Raw genomic sequence first — 14,970 nt, 5'->3', positions numbered from 1 at the left:
CAGGGATGAAGAAACTCGGGCTCTGGTTGGTGCAGCCACAGGCTGCAGGCTGCACCGGGCCAAAAGCCCAATCTGGGGCCGCCTGAGGTTTAAGGTCCCTTCCAGGCCCTCTGCTTAGCCCTGTCTCTTGCCCACGGTCATTCTGGGCACATTTCATTATGAAACGAATGCTCCTGGAGGGAGTGGGAGAATTGGAATATTGTTGTTTGCCCCAGGCTGGGGAAGTTGTCTTCAAAGAATTTGTGGAAAATGCTTATTATGAAAAACAAGTGTGCATAGATTTCAATTGTTTTTGCACCAAAACAGACGTCTTCTATTTTTTAAAAAAGATTTATTTATTTATTTGAAATGCAGAGAGAGAGAGAGAGAGAGAGAGAGAGAGAGGTGTTTTTCATCTGCAGGTTCACTCCCCAAATGGCCACAACAACCGGAGTTGGGCCAGGCTGAAGCCAGGGGCCAGGAGCTCCCTTCTGGGCTCTTATGTGGATGGCAGGAACCCAAGGACTTGGGCCATCCCCTGCTGCCCTCCCTGCCACGTTGGGAGGGAGCAGGATAGGGAGAAAAGCAGCCAACACTTGAATCAAGGCTTGGATATGGGACGCTGGCGTTGCAAGCAGTGGCTCAACCCGCTGTGCACAATGCCAACCTCCAAATAAACTTATCTTTGAATTCCATTTTCCATGAACTTCTCTGAAGCCCCCTCTTGCATGCCCCCGGGTCGTAATCTCTTTGACCCACGGCTGAGGGAAATGCGATATGCAGGAGGCCGCAGGGTCTTTCTGCCTCCCATCCTGGGGTCACAGTGGTGGGGACTTCCCACTCTAGATGTGGGCATTGATCTGGAGACAAGCATGGCGGGAAGTCCCAGGGCTGCAGACACAACAAAAGGAGGCTTTTCCCGAGATGAGTCTGCCCAGACCGGTGCCTGCTGCTCCGCGAACGGCGGAGCTTGGTCCTGGAAGGGCCTGTCCACCCTTGAGGGCTTGGGAGCCTGGTTTCTTTTCGTGCACGTGCGGAGTAGAGAAGAGTAAGAAATACTTTGTGTGGGCCGGCCTTGTGGTGCACCCGGTTCAGCCACAGCTTGAGACAGGCACATCCCATATCCGAGTACGGCTTCACATTCCAGCTGCTCCGCTTCCTATCCAGCTCCTTGCTAATGCGCCTGGGAGGCAGTAGAAGATGGCCCACATCCTTGAGTTCCTGCCATGCACGTGGGAGACCAGGACGGAATTCCTGGCTCCTGGCTTCAGCCTGGCCCAGCCCCAGCTGTTGTGGCCATTTAGGGAATGAACCAGAAGATGGAAGATCGTCTCTCTCTCTCTCTCTGAACTCTGCCTTCCATAAATATAAATAAATACATCTACCAAAAAAAAAAAAAAAAAAGAAATGCTTTGGGGGTATTTTCACCTGGGGAACTTCTCCGAATATTTGCCGTCGCTAACCATGAGAAAGGCGTTTTGTAAACAGGTGGTGTAGATGTAGCTGGTGCAGGAGGACTCTTAGGGACATGGACTCCAAAGAGGGGAGTATTTGGACAATGCTTTGATGACGTCACTACGCTGGCGGGGCCTTTGCTGGCCTCAGCTTTGCATCCCTTTGGGGATCAGTGAGGGCAGGCACTCTTTCCCCGACTCCGTATGCCCGGACGTGTAACACGGATACGCACGCAGCCTCCATCAGCCTCGATCAGCCTCACGCCTGCTCCCTGCACCCCTTCCTGTTTGTTCCTTGGTTCTGGCACATCTGGGCCTCTGTAGTAAACAGATCCAAGGCTCCCCAAAGAGCTCCAGTGAGGACGTTTGCTTCCAAAAGTTTTCATTCCTCCTTCCTTCTTTCGCTGAAGTTTCAACTCCACAGAGAAGCTTTTTTTTTTTTTTTTTTTTTTTTTTTGCTGAGCCCGGGCTGCATGAGAGAGGCAGGAACACAGACCCATCTGTTGGAGATTGGAACATAAATAGCCCCCTTTAAAAATAAATCTCCGCTTTTAACTCTGCAGATAAAAATATCGGAATAAAGGACAATTCTTTAATCTCCACCTTCCCCCCGCTCGACTGAAGCGTTTCTAAGTGGAATGTCCCCCCCCCCCCGTCTCCTTTTACAGGTTTCATTTTGGCTTTGATTCGAGCGAGTTTACTGACAGATTACTTCATTTTAACTATATGGCTTTTCTGTCTAGTGGGAGAGGCATATTTCTAAGTATCATATTTATCAAAAGAGCTCGGCAACACAAGGGCCAGAATTACCCTCTCCGTGGCTCCCCCTCTCGCTGCAACCACAATAAATTTTGTGAGAAAGAATGCGCAACTGGGGACCTTTTATGTTAAAGCCGAGAACTGGGGTTCAGGCGCTGTCACTGGCAGGCCCTCACCAGTAGGGCTGCGCGCCCCGCTCCGCGCCCCTCCCCCGGCAGAAGTCCCACATCTGGTCTCGCTTGCAAGGCTGGTCCTCGGTTCCCAGGGGCGCCATATTTTTTCCCCTATAACTTTAAATCAGAGCAGCGTTTCAGTAAATCACAGGGAACACTTATTTATTGGACATAGTTTTGGGTCTCTTAAAGCACGGAAAATAAATTTAATGGAGCGTTTGGAGTATTTCTCCAATCTTTTGAGGGATTACTTGGGGAATTTGTCAACCGCGCCAAAGCCCAGCAGCCTGATCCAGAGAGACGGGAAGGAACTGATGGAAGGATCTTCTCGGAGGACCCAGGTGGATCCTAAATCACCCCCAGGAAGATTAATCTAAGAGGACCGGTTGCCAGCTACTTTGACCGGCAGCAGTGCCATCCGTTTAATAAACTCTCATTTCAGCTGGGGGGGCGACTTTAATCTGAATTACATTTTGTTTTTGTCACCCACTCCTGCCAAGTAATTTATGGAATACTGGGGCTAGCTTCTTAACCTCGAACAGCAGGAGGAGGGAGGCGAATGTAGGGTTCCGGAGCTTGGAACAAAGAAGAGGAAAGGGATAGAGAGTAGGGGGAGTCGGCGCACGCGCAGTGGGAGGAGCTGGACAGAGGGGTCAGCCGGCCTGCCCGGCTGGGGGCAGCTCCACTCTTGATGCCTTTGAGCTGGAAGTGACGGTGAGGCTGGGGCTGCTCTTGCTTCCCTCGTGGGATTTTTGGGGCTCTAGGAACTTGAGGGTCCTGGGAGTATTGCGTGGGAGCAAGCTGGAAGACGGGGCGCCTCCCCTTCAGGTGGGAGCTGCTGCGATGTGTGTGTGGGGGGGAAGGGGGCCACGTTTCCCCAAGCAGAGTAACAAGGACTTTCTTGTGGTCGGGAGTTGCAGTAGCTGCCACAACCACGCTCCCTTTCCCTGAGCAGTGGGTCCGTGGGATCCAGTGTGCTGGTTCTCATCCAGTCTCGGGATGCGGCTGGCATTCTTGTTTCAGGGCTATAGGGTAAACTGAGGCACACAGGTGAAAAGGAGCAAAGGGTGATGGGCAGGCTGGGACTTGGGGCGGGGAGGTCTCCTTCCAGCTTTCCTGCCCTTAGGGTCCCCAGGGTCTCAGGGCACTCTGTCCCAGCTGTCTACTTTCGTGGGGAGAAGGGTTTCTGACTTCCCACACCATCTCCCATGCGAGCTCTCACCGACTCCAAGAGAGCTTTCCCCTCCTTTGTGTCCTGATTCCGCTTTTCCAGTCTTGGCCTGGCCTGGGCCCTTCTGCACAGCCAAGGACAAGGAGCTGGGGTGGGAGGGTGGTGGTGGCAACTCACAGAGGGGGTGGCTGCAGGATGAGAGAGGGGGAGGCGGGACTGGACTGTCCTGGGCCGGGTGAGTCCTGCTGAACCCAGACTCAGTGCAGAGCACACAGTGGGGCTCTCTGCCTGCCCAGCCTCTGCCGGCCCAAGAGCTGTGAGTGTGCAGGAGAAGAGTGGAGGTTTGAACCACTCCAGGTCAGCAGGCCTGGAAGCCCAGCCCTTCGGGGGACTTCCCACTGCTTCGCATGTGGTCTCCCTGATTCTGGAAGCCCCTCGGTGGCCTGGCTGCACCCGAGCTTTTGCTCAACTCCTCCCTCCCCACCTCCCCTCCTCCCCATCTCTACACTGTGCCCCTCACGGCGCTGGGGACGCACAACTCAACTTTGCCTTCTTCCTGGACTTTTGTGGTCCTTCTCTCCTATCCACCAAGTTCTACCTGTGCTTCAAGCGCTTGCGGCCAAGTTTATTCATTTATTTTAAAATAACTTTTAGGCCGGCGCTGCGGCTCACTAGGCTAATCCTCCGCCTAGCGGCGCCGGCACACCGGGTTCTAGTCCCGGTTGGGGCGCCGGATTCTGTCCCGGTTGCCCCTCTTCCAGGCCAGCTCTCTGCTGTGGCCAGGGAGTGCAGTGGAGGATGGCCCAGGTGCTTGGGCCCTGCACCCCATGGGAGACCAGGAAAAGCACCTGGCTCCTGGCTCCTGCCATCGGATCAGCGCGGTGCGCCGGCCGCAGCGCACTGGCCGCGGCGGCCATTGGAGGGTGAACCAATGGCAAAGGAAGACCTTTCTCTCTGTCTCTCTCTCTCACTGTCCACTCTGCCTGTCAAAATAAATAAATAAATAAATAAAATAAAATAACTTTTAATAATTTTAAAAACTTTTAAATAAAACTTTTACATAATTTTTAAAAACTTTTCTTTATATATTTCTAGTGTGGGACATGAGCATCTTAAGCATTAAGTGGAATGCCTGAGCCTGAACCAAGCTTTGTTTTACCCTAGAATAGCCCCTCTGACCGGCTGGCAGCCCCCAGCCCACTCTTGAGCACAAAGTCACATTGTCCCCTTTGGCTTCCTGTTCCTCGTTGGGAAATGAGGGGTTGGCAATCACCAAGGTCCTTGGCGAAGAATGTTCTAGAATCCTGTGTCTGCCTTATCTCACCAGGGCGTGCATTAGCAGGAAGTTGGAATGGGAAGCCAAGTCAGGACTTGACCTGACTTCGGTAAGTACTCCGGGCACATTTTGTAGGGTAGTACGCAAGGGCGCTCTGTTTGGTTCACACCTTGCTTGCTTCCCAGGGAGGTAAGTCACGTGGCCTGTGCTCTGATCCCTAAGATGGCAATCCTAACGCCTGCCATCGGAGGGTTGTGCTGGGGGCATGCAGGAATGAGACGACGACGTCGTGAGAAAACGTCCCCAACAGTGAACAGTGGTGGGGCGAGGTGGCCGGAAGTGCGGCTTACATAACCCGGAAGCACAAAGAGTACAACCGGAAAACGAAACAGGACAAGGACAGCTGCATGGCAGGGGTGGTGGGGGGGAAGGCTCCCCTCTCCTGCTGTGAGCTGGGAAAATGCCTTTTCCTCCCACCCTCCACCCCATGCTCTCCACCCCGAGGGGAGAGAAGCTGCCTGGTGGATTCTCTGGGAGCCCAGGAAAACACGAGCAAACAAAAGCTGTCACTCACTGGCAAGCGGCTGGCCCGGGAGAGCCGTCCTGCCAGGGAAAAGCAAGCGCTGAGCAGTGCCTGGAGCATGCGCACTGGGAAGGTGGGGGGTCTCCGCCCGCGCCCAGGGGCTCCTGCCGTGGGGTACAGGTCTGCTGGCTGCCCCAGTCCTTGGTGGCCCTGCTGCCTCCGCATGGCCCTGAGCACAACCGCACGGCCCGTGTCTTTCTCGTGTCCTGTGGCACAGGCACCTCTTGCCACGTGCGCCGGTGTAACAGGCCACTTTTCCCTGCAGCTACAAGTTCAAGGGCCCTAGCCTTCTAGAAGCCTGTCTGCGCACAAAGGAGGCCCTCTGTGCGCCCCTGTCTCGACCCCGCAAGGCCATGATGGAGTTTTTCCCCTGTTCTACTTGATATTTCTGCCAAAGCGAGCGAGCTAGAGAGACAGAGAGAAAAAAAAATCCTCGTTGAAGTCTAGCAGGAAATCCAATAAAAATTCTTCAAAAGATCGGCTTGACGTTGAAAAACAGCAAAATTATAAAATAGGCCTTCGAAAAGAGAGAGGAGAGTTATTATATCTGGCACCGAGCAAAAGCCCCGAGACCCCGTCCAAATGAGCCATCGCAGATTGAAAGTGTTTAGCTTCCCGTTGATTAAATATGGAGAAGGACTCGGGGCCTGCCAAGCCTCGGGGATCCAAAGTTTGTTTTCAGTCAGAGTGTGTTTGCAGTCAGTGGAAAAAATGGCCGGCCCGCGCTGGGCTGTGTAACCGAGAAGCCCTGGGTTTGGAGTGAGTAATGGCTGGGAAGCAGAAAACCATGAGGGCTGTTAATCATCCTGCCCGGGCCCCTGTAATTTAAGTCAGCGACTCCTTCCACTTGGAAAGCTCCTCCACCCTCGCCTGCCTCTCTCTCTCTCTCTCTCTCTCTCTCTCTCTCTCTCTCTCTCCCCCCTTTGTGCTCCAGGGAGGAACTGCCTGTGGTCTCCCCGTGACTGTCTCTGTGTCTTCCATCCTGCTAGAAGACCCCCAGAGGGGGTCCCATCCCATCCGTGGGTTGCTTTTGGGGACCCCGGGCTTCCCAGAATGGGAGGCCTGGAAAAATCCTGTCCTTTGCCACCGCCTTTTCCAGGATGGGTGGCTCCTCCCAGGTGGTAGCTGGTGCCCTCCACACGGGGTTGTCTCGTGCCGGCGTGATGGTTTTCTGCTTGCCTGAGCTCTCGTCGTTGGAAGTCTGGCTTCTGATGTCCTGAGGGCTCTTGTGGGCGAGGCTTCTGGGAGGAGAGAGAGCCAGAGAGAGATGGATGGCTTGTGAGGTACGGCTAGAACTCTGAGGTTGGGCAAATCTCCTTTCTTGTCCAGAGCAAATCCCTGTTCTACTTTTCTGCTGTCCCCAGCCACCCTCAAAAAAATGTATCTCCTAAATTTATCTCCTGTTTATTTGAATGTGGCGGCGGGGGGGGGGTGGGGTGGCGTGAGAGAGCACAGCCATCCACTGGTTCACTCCCCAGTGCCTGCAGCAGCAGGGACCGGGCAATGGCGGCCGGAAGCTGGGAGGGCGGGGCCTGCATCCTGGTCTCTTAGAAGGGTGATAGGAAACCGAGTGTGTGCCCCGTGACTGCTGCCTCCCAGGGTTGCTGGAGTCTGGGGCCAGGCACTGTGCTGTGGGGTTCAGGCGTCTTAACCTGTGTTGGGCCACAGGCTGGTGTGATGCTTCCCCCATGCTAAGTATCCTTGGGGGAATGGGGACCTTGGGGGTCTTTGATCTCTTATTTATTTATTTGCATTCCTCCGGCCTGGAGTCCAGTGTTTCCATGGCACTTTGGGTTTTGTTGCTTTCAGATGTATACCTGGGCCTTCTCCAGATAGCTGCTAGTCGGAGGCCTCGTGCCATGGAGCCGTGTTCAGAATCACATGGGGTGGGCCCAGCAGAATGTGTGCATGTGCATGTGTGTGTGTTTTCTTTGCCTTCTGCTTATGCAAAAATACTGGTGGCCCTGGGCCACAGCTCCATCTCCAGATACCTGGAAGAGCCGGCGATGCTAAGAAGTGCTGTGGAGATGGCTCCAGGGGTTAGCTTGCTCCCAAAGAGCCGGCTAGAAAAGTTCTGTGCAGGGAGAAAAAGCCGTGGATAGGATGGGGTGTGTGTGTGTGAGAGAGGGAGAGAGAGAGAGTGCTCCCTTCTGCTGGTTCACTCCCCAAATGGCCGCAATGGCAGGGGCTGGGCCAGGCCGAAGGTGGGAGCCTGGAACTCCATCTGGATCTTCCACGTGGGTGGCAGGGGTCGAAGCATTGGGCCCATCCTCTGCTGCTTTCCCCAGGCACTTAGTATGGAGAGCTGGATTGGAAGTGGAGCAGCACCCATACGGCCCCTCTGTTATCTAATTCAATCTTCTAAAACTCTTGGGGACCTGCCCCTTCTCCTCCCTCAGTCATCCTAGGTTCAGAGACAGGAAGTGCACATAGCTTGCACATGGTGGAGGTAGGATTTGCACCCAGAGCTGTCTAGCTCCTGGCCTGAACCGCGCAGCTGCGCCAGGTCACAGACCAGACACTTGGAGCCCAGTCCGTGGGACACACATCAAAGACCCGCCTTCCCAGGGGGAAGGCCACCAGCAGCCCCCTCAGGTGCAGCGTCTGCATTTCAAAGGCTGAGCTGGGGCCTCCTGGGCGGCAGCAGGACCCAGGTTGGCAGGGTCAGCCTTAGGTCACTGTCATCATCAATCACGAACAGGGCTTTTGTCTGTAGGGGGAGGGGGAGAGGGCTGGGTTGGGCACCCAGCAGGGCAGGTGGACCTAGAGTTCCAGGGCCCCTGCCATTGGTAGGAGAGGCGAAGGGGTGTTTAGAATTTTAAGGGGACTCTTCTTGGCTTGGGGAATGTGCTGAGAGGAGAATGTACAGTTTTGGGGTCCTGTAACCATGCGGTGGGCAGCATTCTGGCCATCGCTGGCTCATCCCAGCGGTGGTCACCCTCTTGTCTGTTTCTACCCACCCTCTGGCGATGCCTCCTTGGCCCACATCAGCACATTGTCATACTTACACTCGGAGGAACTTCTAGTCCAGCTGGGAAAAAAATACATACAGGCATAGATGCATATGTAATGTGTAGATACTGAAATCTGTGAGTCTGTGCACATGAGCGGTCTTCAGAAAGTTCATCAGGAACGCAAATCTTGAAAAAACCAAGCTCAGATCTCACAAATCTTTTGCACAGAAATAAACTTCTATTTCTGTTTTCCATGGACTCTTTGATGTGTCCTTGCACATGGAATATAACACACACTCATGCACACGCACGTGCACACACACATGCAAGCACACACTCACACCCATGCACACACATGCAGGCACACATATGCTTGCACACACAGGCACATATGCTCAACCCATGCTCACACACACGTGCATACACACACACACAGTGCCAGGTACTGTTTTAAATAGTTGCGTGTTATTCTCCCCTTTTCATAAGAAGAAACCGAGGCACGGGAGGTGAAGCAGCTTGCCCGAGGCTGTGTGGCCAGTGAGTGGTGGGCAGGAGCGTGGGGAGGCTCTCAGGGGGCTGGTGGTGGGCTGTGGGCAGGGAGGGCCTAGGTGTGTGCCTTCTAAGGGGCGCAGGGCAAAGCACCAAGAGCCCACAGCCCCTGGGCAGGCCTGGCTCTGCCTCTCGCCCAAGGTCGCTCTGCAGGCTTGCTGGCTCCAGATCCCAGCTCTTGCAATTTTAAAATATGGTAAGGATTAGGCTGGGCCATCTCCACTGGCTGAGAGCAGAGGCATCTGGCAGGGCCTGGGGGTAGGAGGGCCCAGGGGTGGGGCAGGGGACATAGTAGAAGCTTGGAATCTGGGAACACAGAACTGGAAGGGGTCTGACAGTCCTTCTTCCTGCTCTGCTCTGTAAGTGGGGAAACTGAGGCACAGGTTTCGGCTAAGCGACTCTTCCAAGCCTCACAGCTTGCTATCGGCTGTCTCTGGCCCTCAGTCTGTATGCCTGAGCCATGCTTTCCTTTAAAAGGGTGACCAACTATGGGGGCCTCTGCATGAGGGTGTGAGGAGGGGCAGGGTGGGTCGGTCCCCCACGGAGATAGCACAGAGCTACTGATCCTGGGGTTGGGTCCTAGCCGAGCCTGCAGTAGGGCCTGGCTCTGTGGGATGCCCTGGTAGGCACCTGGCGGGGGGATCAGAGTGCGAGGTGTGGCCCAGAGTGGGAGCAGAGCCCTTGGGTCAGGTGGAGGTGGGGAGGCTGTGGGGCCGCCTCTCCCGCCCAGGTTCTCGTTAGCTCCGTGTCCAGGGAGACTGCTGAAAGTTAACAGGCCTCAGGGATGGGGACCCGACAGGGACACCTGGAGCTAACGGGGTCAGGGAGAGGTCACCAAACCGCTGACCCTGGCCTGCCCCTCCCTCCCCTGGTCCAGAGCTTAAGCTCTCTCTGGGGTGGCTGCCCTGAGCCCTCCACTCTCCTAAGGCCTGGGCTTTCCCCGGTGAGCACCCCCAACCCCCGCTTCTTCATCCCCAGCCCTGGGCCCAGGCGTCCGTGTGAGGAGGGGGTGGGGAGCCAGCCGGATGGCCTGGTGGACGGTGGACGGAATCCCAGAATCCGGGCCTGGGCTGGGCCAGGCCAGGTGTGACCCTGGGCCCTGACCCCTGCCGGCCCAGAGGGGGAGGAGTGGAGGAGGCGTGGGAGGGAGCTGCTGGCGAACATTTACCAGGACCTTTGAAGATGTGAATGCTTCCCCGGGCCCTGCTGGGATGGATGGGGTCAGGGGTCACAGGTTGCCCGGCTCAGCGAGCGGCCTGGAAATCTTGCAGACAGATGGGGTAGGGTCCCGTGGGGCGGGACACTCCCGGGAGGCAGAGGCTCTTGGAGATCTGCTGTTTATTCCGGTGTTCTGGCTCAGGCCTGGTGGATCGGAGGCCTGCGGGAGGGCCGAGGCTCGCTGCCGTTCAATGCTCACGTTTCTCTTGGGTGTGTTCTGCCCCCGACCGTCTGGGAGACAGCCTGCGTCTCGGGCCTTCCCATCGTACGACGACTGGACCGCTGAGGTCTGCCGCCACGCTTGGTCCTTTCAAGCCTGGTGTCCCCGTGCTGTTTCTTCTCCCACCTTCTCACTGTGGATAGCTCCTATTAGGTTTTCTGCACCCCCTCTCCCAGGAAGCCTTCCTGGAATGTACTCTGTACCTCAACTCTGTTCCTATCGCATCAAATAACTCACTTACTCAACTGATATTTGATACTTGAATGTACCAGTATCAGTGCGCAGGACAGATCCCAGTTCTTCCCTCGGGGAACTTATGCTGTAGAGGGTAATAAGAGCGAACACGTACATGGCCCTGTTTGAAAAGCTTTATGAGTTAGCAAGTTTAATCTGCAGAACACCTCTGTGACATAGGTCCCTTGTTACTCACATTTCATACATGATAGCACACAGCTAAGGGACATATTTAATTTACAAAAATATTCATTTGGGGCCGGTACTGTTGCATAATGGGTAAAGCTGCTGCCTGCAGTGCCGGCATCCCATGGGTGCTGGTTTGAGTACCTCCTGCTCCACTTCTGATCCAGCTCTCTGCTGTAGCCTGGGAAAGCAGTAGAAGATGGCCCAAGTGCTTGGGCCCCTGTACCTGTATGGGAGACCCGGAAGAAGCTCCTGCTCCTGGCTTCGGATCGGTGCAGCTCTGGCCATTGTGGCCATCTGGGGAGTGAACCAGTGGATGGAAGACCTCTCTCTCTCTCTACCTCTGCCTCTCTGTAACTCTGCCTTTCAAATAAACAAATAAATCTTTTTAAAAATATTTTATTTGGAAGTCATAGTGACAGAGAGAGTCAGGAGCCTCTTCTGGGTCTCCCATGCTGGTGAGGGGCCCAAGGACTTGGGCCACCTTCCACTGCTTTCCCAGGCCATTGGTAAGGAGCTGGCTTGGAAGGGGAGCAGTTGGGACTAGAACCGGTGCCCGTATGGGATGCCAGCACTATAGGCGGCGGCTTTACCTGATACGCCACAGCTCTGGCCCAGGGGCATATTTAATTGAAGGGAGCTTAATTTGATCCTTACAACAGCCGTAGGGGATAGGCGCTGTCTCCCTCATTTCATAGATGGGGAAAGCAAGACTGAAAGGGGTTAAGTGGTGGGCTCAAGGTCACCTAGCCGATGACTACGAAGGTCTGTCTTGCCTCTGGTGGTGACGTGACTCTGTGTGCTCCCCATTTGATGGTCTGCCCACAAATACTTTTCTACTGACGGACTGATGGACAGCTGTGTGTGGGTGGAGAGGAGAACGAGGCAGTTAACGTGTTGGCCTTTGCTTTGTGCTGGGCTGTGCCTGGGCCTTGCAAACCATGAGCTCTTTGAGTCTTGGCGATGGTCCCATGAAGCAGCCCTCACAAGGCTGGCAGTACGTACGTGCTAAAGAAGGGATTTGCACCAAAGGTTTCTCTGGCTCTCTAAATCCGGGTCCTTTCTACGCTGCAGGCAGCTGGTCAATGGAGAGGTGGCCATTCTGGAAGTTTCTGGAAATTTCCACCTTGACCCTCTGGACTCTTGCAGATCCGATTCCCACCTGGCTGGGAGGAAGGGGAGAGAGAGGGTCAGCTTCAGCCCAGGGGGGTTGCATCCCCCGGGCCCAGGGAGGTGACTCGGGAGTTTCCCACGTGTCCAGCTGTTTGAAGTCGTCAAAGGGCAGGCACAGGACATGTGAAAGGTGCTTTGTGAGTTTTACCTGTGGTGGCTGGGTTTGAAATGATCTATGCCAGGGCCACAGCTGGCTTCGCACTGGGCTGGCACATACTGCATGCCTGTCGTGGCAGAGGACAGAGTCGATGTCAGTGCTAGGCTCGGAGCATGGGCAGGAGGGCTCCTGCTCGCTGTGTATTTTGGTTCCTTGGCTGTGACATTTTCTTTCCTTTCTCAAACAGGAGGGCAGAGCAGAGGGGATGCCTCTGACTCAGCTTCCCACACGGCTGAGGGGACCAGGCCTGGGTGCGTGGGTGGGTGGGGGTAGGGCTGCGAGGCTCAGCCCAGCAGGGCACTGGAATCCGCCCACGTCTGTCTCAAGCCTCCTGGGTTCACACTCCTGCCCCCTGAGCCACAGTCCACAGCCTTGCCAAGGCTCCTCCGCCTCTTTTTTGCTTAATCCCCTGTTTAGCTTGACTAGGAGTCAAAATGCCGGAGGCCTGCACCCAAACGAACTAAGCTCACCGAAATCACTGGCAGGTAACCTGATAGACAGCCCTGGCCGGCACCCGCCGCAGGAATTAAGCAAAAGCCCGCAACAGTGGGAAGTAACCTTGGGCGACTGTGGGGGGAACGGCACCTGCCGGGCTCCGCCCCTCAGATGGGAAGGCTGTGTGGGCACGGTGTAGCAGGTGCACCCGTGCCATTTCTCCCCCAGCCTTCTCCCTGCCAAGGCAGGACCCGGGTCTTGGCAGCTGGACCTCAGGCAGGGCTGAGCGCCTCACTTCCCATTCAGACTTCTCCGGGTTTAGGGAACAAGCAAAACTGCCCCGTGTGTCCCTCCCACCCTGCCCACCACGGGGGAGACCTGTTTATTGAGGGAGTCAAAGGGCAACCAGGGGCTTCCAGCAGCTGGGAGTGGCGTAGGAGGATGGCTGTAAAGTCTGACCCTTTGCAGGATGGCTGAGGACTGTGTTGAGGGAGCAGCCCTGGTCCTGTCATTGTGATGAGGCTTGTGGGCTGTGTCTGCAGATAAGCAGAACAAACAAGCCTGAGCCAGAGTGGGAACTGGTTCTGCCCCGCACTTGGCTTCTCTCCGGCCTCCAAGCCAAGCTCCTACAGGCTGACTGTCTCATGGTACAATCTGATGGTTTCATTGTTTTGTTTATTGTGCTTATGACAGGTGCTAACAGACTGCTTTCAAAGTGTGTCCATGTTACGGTTGTTTTTGAATGGCCCTTCTGTTCGGCTGCCTGTGGAGAGCCTTGGAGGCTGGCCCCAGGCACCACTGAGTGCCCCTATGAAGAAGACACTGGCCTAGACAGGATCGGAGCCCCATCTGGGCCCAGCACACGTAGGAAGCCAGAGCAGAGACACGAGGCTGCATTGAGAGGTCTGGGCTGGGGGGCTGGAGGTGGCTGCCATGTGCCCGGCGCCGGCAATGCCCCGGATGCTTGTGGTCCACAGGCTCCTGGCCCCTCTCTCTCTGTCTTCTCACACCGAGCTACTGGTCAGTCACCAGCATAGGGCAGGAATGGGGGCTGCTAAGGACTGGACAGGGAACCAGAGCGGGAGAAGGGAGAATTGCCTGGAAGCCAGGAGAGGCCTGGGGTGGGGGGGAACAGGGCAGCTCCCAACCTGCTCGGGTGTGGGGCCTCAGGGGGGTCTTTGCCTCCGCCGCGCCAAGGTCTGAAGCTGGGAAAAGGGTGGGGTGGACATGTTCCCCTCCGACCCTCAGCTTCCGTTCTGGTGGCCTTTCCCGTCCTCTCTGCTTCCCAGCCCTGTTTTTGCTGCACGGGAACACGTTCAGGCTGATGCAAACCAGGCTGCAACCAGCTCCTTGCAGGGTGGGAGAGTCTCCCGGAGGCAGCAGGCTCTGATGCAGTGAGTCACACACACAATCCCACGTCGCTGTCAGATCAGCACAGACCGGCCACTGCTTCCTTCTCTGCTCCCCTCCTGCCGCTGCGCGGGCTCAGCCCGCCTATCTCACCATCGAGCAAACAGTCCTGTCTCCAGGTCATTCAGCTCTGTGCCTTGGTGCACCCCGGGGCTCACTCTTCCCTGTCTCTGGGCGGCAGTTGCAGGGAGGCCCTGGTGGTACAGAAGAAGCAGAATATGGGCTCCATCACTAGGATCTGAAAAGCAGCCCCGGGGGGCAGAGCTGCAACGAGTGGGGTTCATGCCTGTGAATGTGGTGGGTGGGGACAAAGGTCTCGACTTCTTCATGGTGACTCTGTAGCTTTTCCTTCCAGGCTCACACTTGGCAAAGCACTCTTTTTTTTTTAGAGAGACAGAGAGAAAGGTCTTCCTTTGCCGTTGGTTCACCCTCCAATGGCCGCCGCGGCCGGCGCGCTGCGGCCGGCGCACCGCACTGATCCGATGGCAGGAGCCAGGAGCCGGGTGCTTTTCCTGGTCTCCCATGGGGTGCAGGGACCAAGCACCTGGGCCATCCTCCACTGCACTCCCTGGCCACAGCAGAGAGCTGGCCTGGAAGAGGGGCAACCGGGACAGAATCCGGCGCCCCAACCGGAGCGCCGCTAGGCGGAGGATTAGCCTAGTGAGCCGCGGCGCCGGCCCTGGCAAAGCACTCTTATCTAAGCTCCCCGCCCTTCCAGAAGTTTCAGCATCCTTAGAAATGCATGTTCCTGGGGCCAGTGTTGTGGCTCAGGTGGGTTAAACCACCACCTGCAGGGCTGGCATCACAGGTGGGCGCCGGTTCCAGTCCCAGCTGCTCCACTTCTGATCCAGCTCCCTGCTAATGTGCCTAGGACAGCAGTGGAAGGTGGCTCAAGAGCTTGGGCCCCTGTACCCACGTGGGAGACCCGGATGAAGCCTCTGGTTCCTGGCCTGGCTTCAGCCTGGCCGACATCGGGCTGATGCAGCCATCTGGGGAGTAGAACAACAGATGGAAGAACTCTCTCTCTCTCTCTCTGTAA

This window comes from Oryctolagus cuniculus, chromosome 2 (assembly GCF_051225735.1).
Source record: "Oryctolagus cuniculus isolate XC-2025 breed Fujian yellow rabbit chromosome 2, ASM5122573v1, whole genome shotgun sequence".
NCBI classification, from domain to species: Eukaryota; Metazoa; Chordata; class Mammalia; order Lagomorpha; family Leporidae; genus Oryctolagus; species Oryctolagus cuniculus.
This window is presented reverse-complemented; position numbering follows the sequence as displayed.